The sequence below is a fragment of the Felis catus genome, chromosome B1 (assembly GCF_018350175.1).
Source record: "Felis catus isolate Fca126 chromosome B1, F.catus_Fca126_mat1.0, whole genome shotgun sequence".
NCBI classification, from domain to species: domain Eukaryota; kingdom Metazoa; phylum Chordata; class Mammalia; order Carnivora; family Felidae; genus Felis; species Felis catus.
Window position 1 is genome coordinate 4,288,749 of NC_058371.1, and position 16,293 is coordinate 4,305,041.

At 40.7% G+C, this 16,293-nt stretch overlaps 1 protein-coding gene across 1 annotated transcript in view; it reads right to left on the bottom strand.

Moving 5' to 3' along the window:
• Positions 1 to 16,293, bottom strand: part of CSMD1 (CUB and Sushi multiple domains 1) — a 2,016,427-nt gene that overhangs the window by 1,556,095 nt on the left and 444,039 nt on the right. The window lies entirely within an intron of this gene.

Consider the following 16,293-nt stretch of genomic DNA (forward strand, 5'->3'; position numbering starts at 1 on the left):
TTTAAAATCAAATAGACTTTTGTTAAATCATATTTGCAAGTAATAGCTATGTGAACCTGAGCAACAGAGTTTGAGTTTTATTAACTGTAAAATAAGAGAAAAATTATAGTTACTTCATGGTCTCTTGTCAATACAAAATAAAATACTCATTCCACTCTGACTTAACAGTTTCTAACAGCAGGGAAGCTCTTAATAAATATGTATTCTTCAATCATTTTATGGTCCCCCAATATGGAATCCTCAGTTAATGAAATGTGAATTTATGCACTGATTAACCAAAACACTAAATATTAGGAAAGCTTTGAAAATGGGATGGAGGAGACTTAGTGCTTATCTTTCAAGGGATTTTTTTTTTCCAAAATAAATGGCAGGTAGACCTTAAAAATAGGAAACAACCCACATATATAAAAATCTAGCACAGAGATAGGGTTTTATTTTATTTTTTTTTTTAATGTATTTATTTTGAGAGAGAGAGAGAGAGAGCAAATGAATCCCAAGCAGGCTCTGCACTGTCAGTGCAGAGTCCGATGTGGGGCTCAAACTCACGAACTGTGAGATGATGACCCAAGTCAAAACCAAGAGTCTGATGCACAACAGATTGAGCCACCCAGGAGCCTCCTAGCACAGAGATAAGATTCTTATAAACAGAGTGTTGCTAAGGGCAGAAAAACCTCTGGGGACAGATGACGCGGGTGCGTGGTCCATGGCTGAGGGTAGAAGGACATTTTTAGAGTTCTCAACTGTGTCATGAAATATGTTCTCTATTTTTTCCATTAACCTTGATGTCATCAGATAGGAAATTCCTCATGTTTTCAGTCACTCACTGAAAAATGCATTTGTCTCTGAAACCATCCACCATTTTGAAACGTGTTTCAAGACAGAAATGTTCTCCATCCCGCTGGTGGAAATTTCATCATGTATGGACCACACAGGGTACACTTCATAGGAAGTGCATCATATCAGGTATACCCTCTACTTTCTTTTGTAACTTCTTCTCTCTTCCCCACCACCTAATCTATTAGCAGTCATGCCTTCTTAAAACATTTCTTGAAACATTCAAGCCTGCATTGCTTCTGATGGCCATCTTGCTTGCCTTCTGCTCACAGTGAGGCTACTGAGGCCTCTTTACCTGCCCTCCCCATTTTCTCACCCCTGACTCCCCATAACTGGTCTCCCCCACCTTACTCTGTAGCTCATCTGAGACCTTCTGCAACTCAAATTCAGTGAATGTCCTTCAGCTTCTGAAGTCCCTGACTTCTCCTACAGCTGGTATCTACGACATGATCCCATCCATCCTCATGGGGTACATATCATTGCTTGTACCCCACACGTGTCTACCTTTTTTGGCCAAACATCATACTTGAGCTACAGACTCATATATTCAAATTTCTTTAAGGCTTGTCCATGTATACATTTCACAGTCACCTAAAATACAACGTAGGAATGCACCCCCCCCACAAGTTTCAAAATGGCACCATCCGAGCTGCCATTTCCTTGTGTCTCTGTTCCAACACACCCAGCTGCCAAGCTACAACTTTACCAGCCAGTCCTTCATCGTGTCTCTAGAGTTCCATCCCCAGGACTGCTCCCTCAGTCCAGGCTGTCACCATGTTTCCTGTGATCAATGACACAAGCCTCACGACGGCTCTTTTCTCTGATTCATTTTCCATATTGCCAGGGCAGTGCACCTTCTAAAACAGACACCTGTAAATATTACCATCCTCCTTTAAATTTGTAAATGACTGTTAGAAAAAAAATTCGGTTTAGAAAATGTATTGTAAAAAACGTTTCATCATATATATTAGCCCACATCTTTGTCTCATTTTTCAGCTGTACCCCTACACCCTGCTCTAGTTGGATGGAAATGTTCCCAGATCCTTAACAGACTATGATCTCTCAAATAATGCCAGTGTCATTCATTACTGTTTCTCTAGAGGTAAATATATTATATACATATATATATATGTATATATAATGTCTATATATAATGTGTCTATATATATAGTGTCCATATATATATATATATATAATGTGTGTATATATATAATGTGTGTGTGTATGTGTGTATATATATATATATATATATATATATATATATATATATATATATTTAGACACACTGCATTCAATGGCTGTTACAAAATGAACCGAGTTCAATATAAGGAATGGAGGAAAAAAAAAGTCTCATCTAGAGTGCAAACTCTAAGCAGGTGATTCAGATAAAAGTGATTTTGAAAGTAAGTAAGTAAGTTGAAAGAAAGAAAGTTGAACCTTCAAAATTCCATCTGCTAGAAAAGAGAGAGCTCCTAGAGCAGCGGGAAACAGAAGCAGTCACGTGTTGTTGTCGCTGTTGAATGGGAATTAGACCGGATGTCCCAGCTGAAACGGAGACAATAACTCAGTCATGCAAAATAAAGGCCTAAAAAACAATTTTGGTTCAGGTCTGGAAAACAAAGGAAAAGCAATCGCATTTATTAGGCAAATGTAGGCCATGCACTCCCAAGCAATCCACTACCCTCTACGCAAAGCACCATGGATTTTAACCAAGACTTGCAATTTATTAAATAATAGGTACAGTGTAAATAAAGAACTAGAACTCCTCTTAGCTTATTTGCCAGCTGATAATGGTGTATTGGATAGTGCTGAACTTCTAGGACTGTAGACTCCCACGAGAGCCAATGTTGAGCCTACCACAGCCCCATCAAAACCAGTACTTAATACGTACTTTATGCTGAGTACAAAAGTGAATGATTCCTGCTATGAAAACCATTAAGAGACAGACACTTTTCTATTTACTCCCATATAGGTCTCATTTTTATTTTAATACTACTACCATGAGAAATAAACTATCTTTTTTAGTTGCTCATTGAATATTTATGTCGTTCATTTAGATGCATAGTCTCTTACTTTGTTATGCTATAACATTTCCAACTTTCATATAAATATAAAATCAATCTAATTGCATTCGTATAAAGAGATAAGCCCTCAGAATGGAAATGCTACACAAAAAAACGAATGCCTTTCCTTTCACACTGCATCCAAAGCACCGGCTTTTCTTTTTAAATATATAATTAAACATGATTTGATTAGTAATAGATGCAAATGGCTTTCTCCCCCCACTGAATGATTCAAAACATCATTGCAATTAGGTATTTGATTTTCCATCTACCTGTCTTCAAAGCATCTCTCTTTTTTAACTGATCCCCGATTGTTGGTGTAATTACGGAACCATTTTGAAAGCATCTGGATTCCCAGGTGCATTCCTGATAGTGCCCGTGAAATCACAGAACGACCTCACCCACTGGATGTGCACCTTATCAGTCCTAGAATGTATGTGACTGGGAGAGCAGGTCAGGCATTTCCTCACACCTTAAGAAAACCATCACCACAAAAATCCCATAACCTGGGAAATTTATTTCACTCCAAATTTCACCCCAGAGAGTTGATTTTTGCATGAAGCTTTAGGATGCAATTTTCCCTGTATTTTCAAATTTATAAGACGATGAGCAATTAAGTACATTCTGTTCCTTTCTACTCTTTACTGCTTTAAGTATCACAACAATTTAAAAAACTTGCTTAACTTTGGGCTTTAATAAAAATAAATGCACATTAAAATCAAATCATCACATCCCAGATATGTTCTTCAGACCATGTGAGTCAAGGGAACCCACCAGGTTGACCCAGAATCCAAAACATGCCCTGTTGGTAGCAATATAATTCCATAAATTGTATTGCCTTTCAGAACTCCAAAAAAAAAAATACAAATAAAAATGGAAGACCAAACATCAGGGGTCTTTGGGAGAGAGGGAAAGAGGAGGGGGAAGGAGAAATCACCCCAGAAATAAGAAAAACAAACACTTGGTCTTTTGAAAGAGTATATGAATTAATCCAAATGAAGGAAACTAATTACACTTTTCTAACTGGAGTTTCGTCCAACCTACCTTCTTTGGCTATTCTAAGTGCTTCTATTAAACAGGCTTCCAGTGACTCCCACACTCCAACAGCTGTTCAAGCTACAGATGAGTCTGTCAAACCCCACCTACCCAAGAAGACAAAGAGCTAAGTCCTAGCCTCTTGTTTTACATAATGTTGGAACTTTCTGGAACTCCAAGAAGACACCTATCTGGGCTATGGAACATTTACAACAAATTCTCGCAACAGTGGCTTTCAAGGCCAGTGTCCATGTTAACCTAGCACAAGACTGGAGCAAAAAGACGCCTGTACCATTCTTTCATATCATTCTTCAATGGCTCAACATTCTCAACTGTTGCTAGGTAAATGGCCACCCGGTTAGAAACTAATTTTTCCCTAGCTCTCCTTTTCTCCAGGTGTGGCAATACAGCTAAGGCCTGCCTCATCAGCAGAAAGTCAGAGGGAGCAATGTCCATGATTTGTATACCACCTCTCAAAAGGATGTAACTTAGCCTCCACATTTTCTTTCTTCCCATTTCCACGGATGTGGTTTGGGAGCCATTTCCGATCATGCACTGGAGTACAACACCCTTTGGGAACTGAGGGACCGCAATAGAAAATGATCTTGGATCCCTGGCTGGCCCGTGGATTGAGTATCTCTGCCAGGCTGCGATGACTCATCTGTGGACTATTATTTGGAGGAAAAAGAAACTAAAGCCACTGTATTTTTTAAATCTCTTTGAAATAACACCCTAACTTATATCCTAATTAAGAAAGAGATATTAACTAAAATCTCCAACTATTTTTGTGGGATATATTTTACTTAATTTTTTCAGGTGACTTGATAAGTCAGAGACCATGAAAGCAAGTGATTTTTTTTAAGTGGTAAACCACAGACACTCGGATTGAAAAGGAACTCTTTAATAGGTTATCCAGTCCATGATGGCAAATATATAGCGTTCTTCCCTCTCCCCTTCTCCATGGTTCTGCCCGTGGTGCCACATACTTAGAATAATCCACAATTTTTTCTTCAGAGCCCGAGGGCAGTGCTATCATCATTCCCAACACAGTACTTCATGGAACCACCACTGACTGACTGACTGCAGTAGGTACAGAAATTGAAAACAATCTGCTCTCCCTGAAAGAGTTTGATCTTGTCATTTTACATAAGAGAACGTGGAGACCAATAATTCAGTTTGGATTAGTTTCTAAACATGAGTGCAGTATTTCATCATGAAAGAGAAACAGACCAAAGTCTAAGTGAATTGATAGCTGGATCTATAGAATTCTGATTTCTTGAAATAGCTCTTTGATAAACTCTCAAAACTAAGCTCACTTCTTGGAAACATCTGGGCCCTGGGTCTGGCAACATATGTGGTGATCTTCTTTATCTGGTGCTCCACAATACAGTTCTACAACCTGGGTCCACCTACGTGGCCATGCCCCTGAAAATCCCGTAACACAGAGGCCATGCTGTCATTTCACATCCCAGATGAAACTGGCTCAAGGCCTGTTCGTATTCTTTGTGACTGCAGCCCTTTTTATGTCTTCTCTCACATCCTCTTACACTTTTCATTTTGTGCACTTACTAAAACAAATTTTATTGAAATTCCATCAACATGGAACATTATGTTAGTTTCAGGTATACAACATAACAACGATTTGTATGGAGTGTAAAATGATCATGTCAGTAAGCCTGGCTGACCTTTATCACCATGAAGAGTTAGTCTCTGTCTCCATATAGATAGATAGATCGATCTAGATCTAGTTTTGTTTTGTTTTTGCTTGTGATCAGAAACTTTCAAGGTATACTCATGCTTTTAAAATCTTCCCAGACTTTTTCAAACAGTTTGGCCTGATGGTGACATTTTAGTTTGCAGACAAACAACTTCAAAGTGAATAGTGACCATCCCAGAGGTTGACAAATCTCTTCCTCCCTATGGATTTCCTACTGGCTGATGTTCCTTTGCTCCTCCTTCCTGATGTCACCCCCTCATCTCCAGGCTGCTTGATTTAATACCTAGAGCAGCGCTGGTCACAACACTTCTCTGGGCCACATTCTTATGCATTATAGAACGTCTAGAAGAAACCTGAATAATTCAATTTTAAAATTACTGTTTCCATCATTTCCAGTATTAGCATTAAACGGCCAAGTATTGTATTTTAATGCTGTTTTGAACTGATTTTAATGCTACATCTTAGAAGGCAGAGGATCTAACATCTATTGTTTTAAACGTTATTTTTCTTTGTCTTAAGAGACTAACCACATGACCACACTTAACTAGACCTGTATGTGCCCCTCCCTTTCAAAGTCAGAGATATGACTTCTCTGTTTCTGCTTTTGAAAGACCTGGAAAAACCCTTCACTAAAATTTCATGCATATCCTAACCATAAGGTTTTTAGTCCTTTGTTTTGGCTTCAGCGTTCCTTAAGTAAGAGCCAACTAAAGCCAAGATCCGTCCTCAGGAGCTTTATCCACTGACACTGCTTAAGGTTCAGCAGTGGGGAGCGGACAGGGGAGGCACTGGGTGGGCCTTTTCAGGCTGTGCGTCATCAGGACTCTCCAGAAGATTGGTGCGGTCAGGCCCCCATTGCCGGGGGAGCATCAGTATCCGGACATTCACTTCCCTTTGGGAATCACAGTCAATTTCAGTGGGGGGCGGGAGGGGGAGGGGGAAGGCTGTTTTCGGAGGTGCCAGGCGTAGCTGTATATCTTAACGATGCAGGTTCATTCCATGACCACCAAGAATGCTCAGTATTAAATTTTAAAGTGGAACTAGATAGCCACCATTTGAACAATTTTCTCACGAGTGCACTAAAGTGCTTTTCACGTCCGAACCCACGGCCGTAATGCAATAGCCCATATGAATTATACTTCAGTTGGAAGGATGGAAAAACCCAGCTAGGAAGTTCTTTTCAGCCGTTTCTGTAGGAATAGCTTTTAAAACGTCAAGTTCACATTCTTTTAAAGAGCAAGGCAGCCCCTCCCCTTCTCACTCTGCCTGCTCTGCTCCCTGGACAGCCCAGCTGGCTACCGGCGGCGTCTCATAAAGTCAGAAAGTAAAGCACACGATAAGTTCATATTTTAAAAATAAAAACCAACGACAGTCTCTAGGTCCAGCTACTTCTTCCAAAGATAATTTTCTAGGTGCTTTCTCTCCCCCCGGCTTATAACGGCAGCGCTATCGCTATGGGTTTTCTTTGCTGCGTTCTTCCTCCCGTGTCCGTCAGACAGACATTAAACTCAGCACGAAAGCCTGTTCACCTGCACCAGCATGTGTCCTCGGTCACTCCAGCAATTCCCTCTTCCACTGGACCCTGAAGCCTGATAGGGCGTGTACTGTGTGCAAAGCTGGCCCACTCTGGACTGTTTTCATTACACATGCAAGGGCTTTCTCCATCAACACTAAATTTTGAAAAACCCGGAAGGGAAGCAGACGATTCAAAACCGAGAGAGGGAGAGACAGAGAAAAGGGTAATTTTTATTTCCTTCATGTGATTAAAAGCGTAGCTATGACATTTAAGAGCACATTAACAATTCTGAATCAGGTTATTTTGCACCGAGCATATTAGAAACCAAGTTAAGCTCTACCAATCCGGCATGAAAAGCATCAGTGAGATCATAACCTTAAACTCATTTGCTGCAATCAAGAGTGGTGTTCATTTTGCCTCGTGGAGGTCCTCTTCCTGTATAGAATATTCCTAACTGATCAGAGTAGCATATTTAATAATAACAGTGAAATTGGATTGAAGAATCATGTATCACGTTCTTCTCTGTATGTGTTGATTTTACCTTAAAGTTGGCACGTTCTACATTTGCCTTAAGCATTAAACAGAGTGTGGTATCATGAGAAGTATGTAAAAATTGGATTCCCAGGAGTGTTTTTTCCTTCGTCGATTTATTCAAAGTCCAGTAAATGATAGTCTTTGGTGAGGCCACGTCATGAGCAAGTGAAATGCCCGCACCTGGCCTGTGAATCAGCGAATTCTTTAACATGTTTGTAGCAATGGGCTCGATGCTCAATGTAAATGGAATGCCAGGAGGCCAAGTGGTGATAACCGTGCACGTGACCAAGGATGTGGGATGCCGTTTTCCAGGAAAGAGGAAGATGAAAAACACTACCACTCCTGAGTTACGGAGCCAGCCTAACCCACTGGAAGGGCCCCCAGGACTCACGAAAACCTTGGAACCTGTGGGCATGTGCAGGTAAGGCAGAAATGTTGGTAAGAGTTAAGATGATGCAATTCTCAGGAGGCCATAGCAGGGATATGGGTCTTTTTTTTTTTAAGGATGAACGGAATGTAGTTTAAAGGTTGGGTTTTTTCTTATGTTTATTATTTTTTGAAAGAGAGGGAGTTAGAGCATGAGTGGGGGGAAGGGCAAAGAGAGAGAGAGAGAGAGAGAGAGAGAGAGAGAGAGAGAGAGAGAGAGAGAGAGAGAGAATGAGACACAGAATCTGCAGCAGGCTCCCGGCTCTGAGCTGTCAGAACAGAACCCAACACAGGGCTCGAACTCACGACTGCAAGATCATGACTTGAGTCAAAGTCAGACGCTTAGACTGAGCCACCCAGGTGTCCCTAAAGGTTTTAATCAGTGAGGAAGGTGGTCACCGTTACATTTGGAAGAGATCATTCGGATTCAGTGGCAGACAGATGGGGGTGAGCACAGATTCAGGAAGCCCAGCATATAGGACACTGCAGAAATCGGAATGGGAATGTCCCCGGGATGTGAAGAGGCTGGTAGAGGGGGGAACATCGGCACAGATGACCAGAGGGGAAAACAGGAGGACACTGGACGTGGCAGGGAACTGGACACGAGTGGTGAGGACAAGAGAGCACGGTGACTCTGGGGCTTTCTGATCTGTGACCCTGAATAGAAAGCAGCAGGTTGCGGCTGGGGGCATAGGCAAATCAGGGGTAGTTCTTAGACGAGGTGCGCATCCCCTCAGGGAGGGGCTCCTGTCCTCTCCCCCAGCCCCCCAACTCCTTCTTCGGGTAAAACTGCCTCCAGGAAGGATCCCTGTCACCTCGGGGTTTAGATGTGTGAGTCACTTCCCTCTGGGTTGTCTAATTCTTCCCTAGAAAATGCTACTCTTGTCAACAGAACTCAGTCAGTGAAGAGGAGAGGCCACTTCAGCCGCCACGGGTTTTCAGGAGCCGGTCATTTCTCAGTGCCCTAGACTTCAGACTCAGACTCAACCAGAAACAGATGCTATTCCAGTTCACAAGTGTTCAAGAATGCTGTCATGTAAAAAAAATAATTAAATAGAAAAGCCCACCATTGCCTTTCAATTTCAACCAGAGTTAGGGAAAAGAAAAATTGTAACTGAAAGACTCATTTTTGTTAAAGGAGTTTTTACGAGTGTTTATGTTATGGAAAATGGGATTACTAACTTTCAAAATGTGCCTTTATTTATTAATTTTTTTGTTGTTGTTTAATTTTTTTTTTTTTTTTTGTAGAGAGTGGTAGGGGGACAGGGTCAGAGAGAGAGAGAGAGAGAGAGAGAGAGAGAGAGAAAGAGAGAGAATCCAAAGCAAGCTCCACACTCAACACAGAATCCAGTGCAGGGCTCAATCTCATGACCCTGGGATCATGACCTGAGCCGAAATCAAGAGTCAGACACTCAACCAATTGAGCCACTGAGGCACCACAAAGCTTTCTTACTTTAAAAAACTAATCTATTTCTCTATAAAACTAGTCCCTTTCTGGAGCAAAGTATATATTTTTTTGAATTTCAAAATGCTTCCACTAGAATCAATGGGTTAAAAAGACACTGTAATTAAAATCTTGAGTTGGTCCACTGTGCTTACCTGAGGTTCAAGCGAAAAAGGGGCCAAAAACAAAACAAAACAAAACCTAGCACGTTAAGATTGCATTAGTATGGTATTTATAGGACTAATTTTGTTTTATTAATTCTTTTGAATTCGGGACATTTTATCTCACACTTTTTTTTTTTTTCCAAGTCACAGAAAAGTTACGATTTCTTTTGGGAAAATAAAACTGATTATGCCATACTTTAAAAACTAATCTTGACCGTTTTCATAAATTTCAGTAATAAGATAGTTTATAATAACTAGTTTAAAGTAATGTTGAAGGTTATAAAAATGGTCAGGAATGATTCTATAAATCTAAAGAACAGCGATCGCTCGTTAGACTAGTAGGAAGCTCTCCGGCAGCAGAAGGCAGTCCTTGTTCATTCTGTTCTTGCTTCAGGCTCATGAGAAAAGGCCGGATCAACTCGCTAAATTATGAAGTAATATCTCAACCTCGGTTTCTTTGTAAAATAGAGAAAATAATGCCTGCTTTTCTAGGTAGGGAAGAGCTAGTGATCAGTGCGTGGTGAAGATAGCCTTGTTCATTTTTTTTTCTCAACACGTTCAACAGAATGTTAATAGTGGAATACAGACCACAATGTTTTCACTAAATGTATTTGATACAAATACTAAGCCAAAAACTATTTACTTGCTTTATGCTGACTTAGGTCAACTAATGTGCATTACTAATCTCTAAAATTGGGATTATGTAGTGTTTTTCAAATTTAACTTCCATGAACCATTTGTAAACAGAGTCACTCATGGGTCATGAAACACACTCTGTAAAACACTGCCATCCTGACATAGCTTGGGCAATTAGTAAAGGTCAATTTTGCTTTTTCCTGCCTGGGTTAACTCAATTGATTATACTTTGGTGATAACTTTGATGTCTTGAGTTCAAAACTGACATGGGAAACCTAATGTTCAATGCTATTCTGATAACTTCTCAGCACGATGAACTAAAGGTATCAAACTGGTCTATATTTATGTCCATGAAAATCAATAGGTTGAATTTTTTTTTAAAAAAGGAAAGGAAAATCCAAGATATGCCTTGAAATGCCAAGATAAAATTGAGTAGCCTTTTCTTAGAATATAAGAGATCATGATTCACCTAAAATCCTTTTTGAGATAAAAGGACATAATTTTAAAAGGCACATCTATTCTATCATTTAAACTATTGCAGAAATATTTTCAGTAGAGAAATGAATTTAAGGTTTTACAGTATGAGAATGAAGTCAGAAAAGTGACAACACAAATATGCTTAAAATTGGTGCAGGGGGTGAGAAGATGTCCCAGGCCAAGAAGGAAGGAAGGAAGGAAAGGGAAGGAGAGAGGGAAGGAGGGAGGAAGAAAAGAATCTACACACACCAAAGAGACAAAAGATGTTTAAGTATAAAATTGGCCCAGCACCCCAACTTTGAGATTAGGGTTTCTTTCTTCATTCCTTTCATTCCTTATTATAGTCCTACTTCATATTCACAGTTGATTAAACACGGAGCAGGATTCAGACAGTGGAACAAGAATTCACATTTGATGCTTTTATTTATTTATTTTGTACTCTATCTTAGAAAATCTACGAATACCTGTTGGAAAACTCATCAACACGAAGGGGGCCTTGTTTGCACTACGAGGACCAGCTGCCTTTGACCCAAAATACAGATCCTTGAGCCGAAGCTAACACCATTTTATATTACACTGAGTGAATAATCAATTATTTCAACAATAATTGCTTTTGCTGAAAGCCTCCTGGGGTCCAGGCAGGAAGGCCATTATATGCCATAATGCCTGGTTTACCTTCTGGGCAAAGAGGAACCATAACAACATCCAAGTGGAATATAAGGTGATAAGGTTTGGCCAGTAATCACTACCATGGTGAATTTTAATCAGTAAAGATAAGGAAGTTCTGATGAGTATCCACTCTTACAAACACAGTAAATACACACTTTGGGAGTATTTGCGCCTAAAAACACGATTCCTTACTTTCACCTGTTTTACACCATCCCTACAACTGTGTTAGGAACTTCAATCAACCAGTAACCCTTAAACCTTCTCCCAATTTTTAAACCTAATCATTAGCTTAAGGGCAGATTGCAGTTTGACCGGAAAATACAAAGCACCTAGCTTTTCTTAGGAGGCTCCATTAATGCATGAAAGATTTTTAAGCAACCACAGTTTGCAGACAAGTCCCACCTTGGTCAGTCAAGCCTCCTATCTCTTTCTGAACTCTTTATCTGATTCTGCCCAAGATTAGTTCCTTGGCGAAGATGCTGTTGTTTCTTGAGTTTATAGGCACGGATCTTGGAATTCTTTGTATACTTCTGCTCGGTACCTCAGTTTGTATTTGAGAGGCAATGAATGTGCATGTTTTGTTCTGCCCCTGCATGTGAGTACTTTACTGGCAGCCAAGTATTTAAATAGACGCTTGCTTATGACCAAAGTATGGACTCTATGTTGTCACCTTAGGAACATATTGTCTTTCTTTTGATTGATTGATTGATTTATGAGATAGAGACAGTGCAAGCGGAAGAGGGGCAGAGAAGAGGGAGGAAAGAGAACCCCAAGCAGGCTCCACACCTAGCGCAGAGCCCATCATGAGGCTCAATCTCACGACCCTGAGATCATGACCTGAGCCATCCAGAGTTGGGACTCTTAACTGACTGGGCCACACAGGCACCCCAATTTTGTTATCTTAAATGAAATAAACCTATGATTAGGGGGACAAAGGTCTAAAAATTAAGTGTAGATATAATAATTCTAAGTTGGATTATGGAATTCTGGATGATTTTGCAACTGCCCGTTTCCCACTTTTTGGTTATGTCACAAAATTGTTTCCTAGATATTCATATAATTTTATATCAACATAAGAAAATATGGCATTTGGGAGGTCATATTAATAAAGAAGGTGCTATGAAAATAAAGAAGGGGCTAAGCCGTATGGTCTTGGAAGAGAAAAGCAAGAGATAAAGTACCTTCAGGGAATTGGAAGAAAAGAGCTGATACTAAGTTCCGGGAAACTTGTATCCACTTGTGTCAGAATTTTTTTTTTTTTTTATGTCACTGATAGCAACTTACATAATTACCTCAATGTTGTATAAAAGCTATAACCTCTATGGCCAAGGATATGATGAAGTTATTAATAATTCATACTTATGTAACCTACACCCAAAGGTCAGTACATTTTACAGAGCATAGATGCTGAGACTGGATTTCCATCAGTCTTCTTGGTCGTTCACAAATAGCTGCACTGTCCTTGTTGTCAATGCACAATTTAAAGTGAAGCCATCCCCTTGCACGTCAGCTTTATGACGGGCCTTTCTTACCTGGCAGGAGTTATTTTCCTGGCAGAACTACCTCGAACTCATACCCAAGCAGGTCGTAGAGTCATACCAAAATCCAACATGGTATGTTCGAAATCCATCTACCGAATTCAATCCACAGAACAAGCTACTGTCATTTCTTCCTTGAACCAAAAGCTCTTCCATGTGGTCATATCCCTCTTCAATCCACTCTCTGCTGGTAAATGGAATGAGTTTTGCCAAACCAAAATGTAGCAGGGAAAACAGATCTCAGGTAAGTGGATCTGTCTGGGTCGTCTGAGAGCCAGAGGCCAAGATGGGATTAACCGTCTGAGAAATTTGGGGATACTTCTTGCGGGGGACAGAGGGGCAGCCAACAGGGCTACTTAGGAAGAGGCTTCAGACTACAGTACAGGTCCAGCACCTCTGAAAGGACAGAAGGAAGAAACGGATGTCTAAAGCAAAGCTGACAAAAGACGCTGTGTGTCACGTGCATTCAACTCATAGCCATCAACATGAATTACAAACTTGAATGTAACAAAAATTACAGTATTAGGATCAAAGAATGCTTACTGTTTCCCAGACACTGCAGTAAGCACTTAACCTATATTCTGGCATTTGATCTTCTAAGGCAGGTGTGGGTAAGGGCGTACCTATTCTACAAGGGATGGGACGGTGGGACAGGGAAATGGTGTGGCTGGCTCGAAGCCAGAGTCAATACATGCAGAGGCCAGGGTCATAACCAGCACTGCACATTCACCAATGTCAGGCTTCACATACTTGCCACCCTCCCAGTTCCCATCCTGTCAACGCAAAGAATTAAATGTTTTAAAAATCACACACACACACACACACACACACACACACACACACACACACAGAGAGAGAGAAAGGCCATAAATAGACAATGTAGCCTGAAAGGAGATGCCAACTATCCGAGAAGGTGGAAGGATATTTCCCTGACAGAGCAGGATCAGAGGGCAGAGTGAAAAGCTGCTGGTGTAACCAACCGAGAGAAGCAAAGAGGTAGGTAGCAGGAAGAAATCAGAAACAAACACCTGAGCTAAGCCCCAGAAATAACCATCCATGGGTTTACCTACATTAGCAAAGCAAGGTCACGCTCCTCGCTGGAGGAATCGACGAGGTCAAAGGGAGATTTCCAGGAAATGGAAAATAGGAAGAAGAGATACCAAAAGCCAGATGACAGAGACAAACCTAGCTCCCAAATTAGTGAATTATTTAAACTTTAATGAAAAGAATCTGAGGTTATAAATCAACTCATCCTGTTATAGACGGATGCAATCAGAAATTAATGTAGCAAGTATAGAGTCAGGGAGCAAGGAGTAATTTAATTATTAAATGAGAGTATCAAAAAATGAAACAAAAATGTGCATACCTTGCCAATAAATTAATACTTTAACAAGTCTAAGTTTAAGAAACTTAGGACAGGGGCACCGTGGTGGCTCAGTCGGTTAAGCATCTGACCCTTGATTTTGGCTCAGGTCACGATCTCATGGTTCCTGAGTTTGAGCCCCGCATGAGGCTCTGCGTTGAGAGTATGGAGCCTGCTGGGGATTTTCTCGCTCTCTCTCTCTGTGGAGCCTGCTTGGGATTCTCTCTCTCTCTGCCCCTCCCTTGCTTACATATGCGCTCTTTCTCAACATAAAATAAATAATTTTTAAAAAAGAAAGAAACTTAGGATATGCCAGAAATACCAGATATAAGGAGGTGCAACAACTAATTGGTGCCCAGCCCCAGAAAGGACCTCCAGGTCAGTCAACCAGCAATCTTATCCTGACCTTCAGACAACATGCCGGTCCCCACTAGTAGGTCAACGTTATCCATTCCAAAAAAATATTTATCATGTCCACCTGAGTTCAGCAGGCCATGAATTGTGTTAGGACATCTGTAAAAACGTGTGTGCCTTCCAAAATGCCCAGAGTAAACTCAGTCAAGAAGTTAACCATCTTCCTTCAAAGTAAAAATAAATGTGTATTAAGAGACTGATTCTACTTTCTGTCACAGAAGGCTGTCACACGGAGGAAAAGTCTGGCTTGTAACTGCCATGTCCGGCCTGCACGGCGAAGACTCCTAAGGTGTTTTCAACACCATGTGATTTGTTTTATCCGACTCACAGATTGGGAGATTTCTCATAGGAACCCGGATTTCCGGGACCTCTTAAACGATGGCCACCTCATGTGTAGCAACACCAGGGCCCAGTCGGCCTCCCTACTCTGTCGCTGAGTGTTTTCCCATTTGTCATCACCCTGGCCAGGCTGTTGTTCCCTGTAAATGAGCTCAAGTCCATGAAGTGTCTCTTGAAATTAAGTCTTTCTTTACTTAAAATGTAAAACCTGAAAATAGATGCAAAACCTAGCCGCATGCAGGCTGCAAAAGGTGGAGGAAATTCTTCCTTCTTTAATATGTAAATTGTGACCATAGAAGTGTGACTTGTTCACCTGTTCACCTCACCAGACCATCCTGGCTTTGGAGTTTGTGGCCCTGTCCTAAACTTTGCTAAGAATAAGGACATCTAGGATTCCTGCCAAGGAGCCTTTGAGCTGGGAAGTAACGAAGACGAGTAATTTTATTTAAAGGGTTGCTTCTATAGCACAGCTCCACAGAATTAATTCTAGCAGAGCACTAAGTACATTATCTTGTTTTAGTTGGCTCCTATCTACAGCCTCCCAAGCAAACTAGGATTTCCTTCGAGGCTTGTAACAATTGTAGCTCAATTATCCAACATGCCTGGCACATCTTACCTACCTTGGAAGTGTGCTTTAAATGAATGGATGAGGGACGCCTGGGTGGCTCAGTCGGTTGAGCATCCGACTTCACCTCAGGTCATGATCTCACAGTCCGGTGAGTTCGAGCCCCGCATCGGGCTCTGTGCTGACAGCTCAGAGCCTGGAGCCCGCTTCGGATTCTGTGTCTCCCCCTCTCTCTGCCCCTGCCCTGCTCATGCTCTGTCTCTGCCTCAAAAATAAAGGAAAACATTTTTAAAAAATTAAAAAATAAAAATAAATAAATGAATGGGTGAATACATCTCTTCTGACTTTTACACATAGAAGATGAATATACAGCAAAGGTTCAGAAGATAATAAATCACTGGCAAGCTTTTTAAACATCTTTCTTCACTTCCTTCCCTAGACATTCACAATGAAAACAAACACAAAATCCTTGGAGACAATATTTCCATCAATTTTTAATTTTGTTAAATTTTTAATCAGCATAAAAGCAGAGAACATTTTAGAATTTGTATATCGTAAT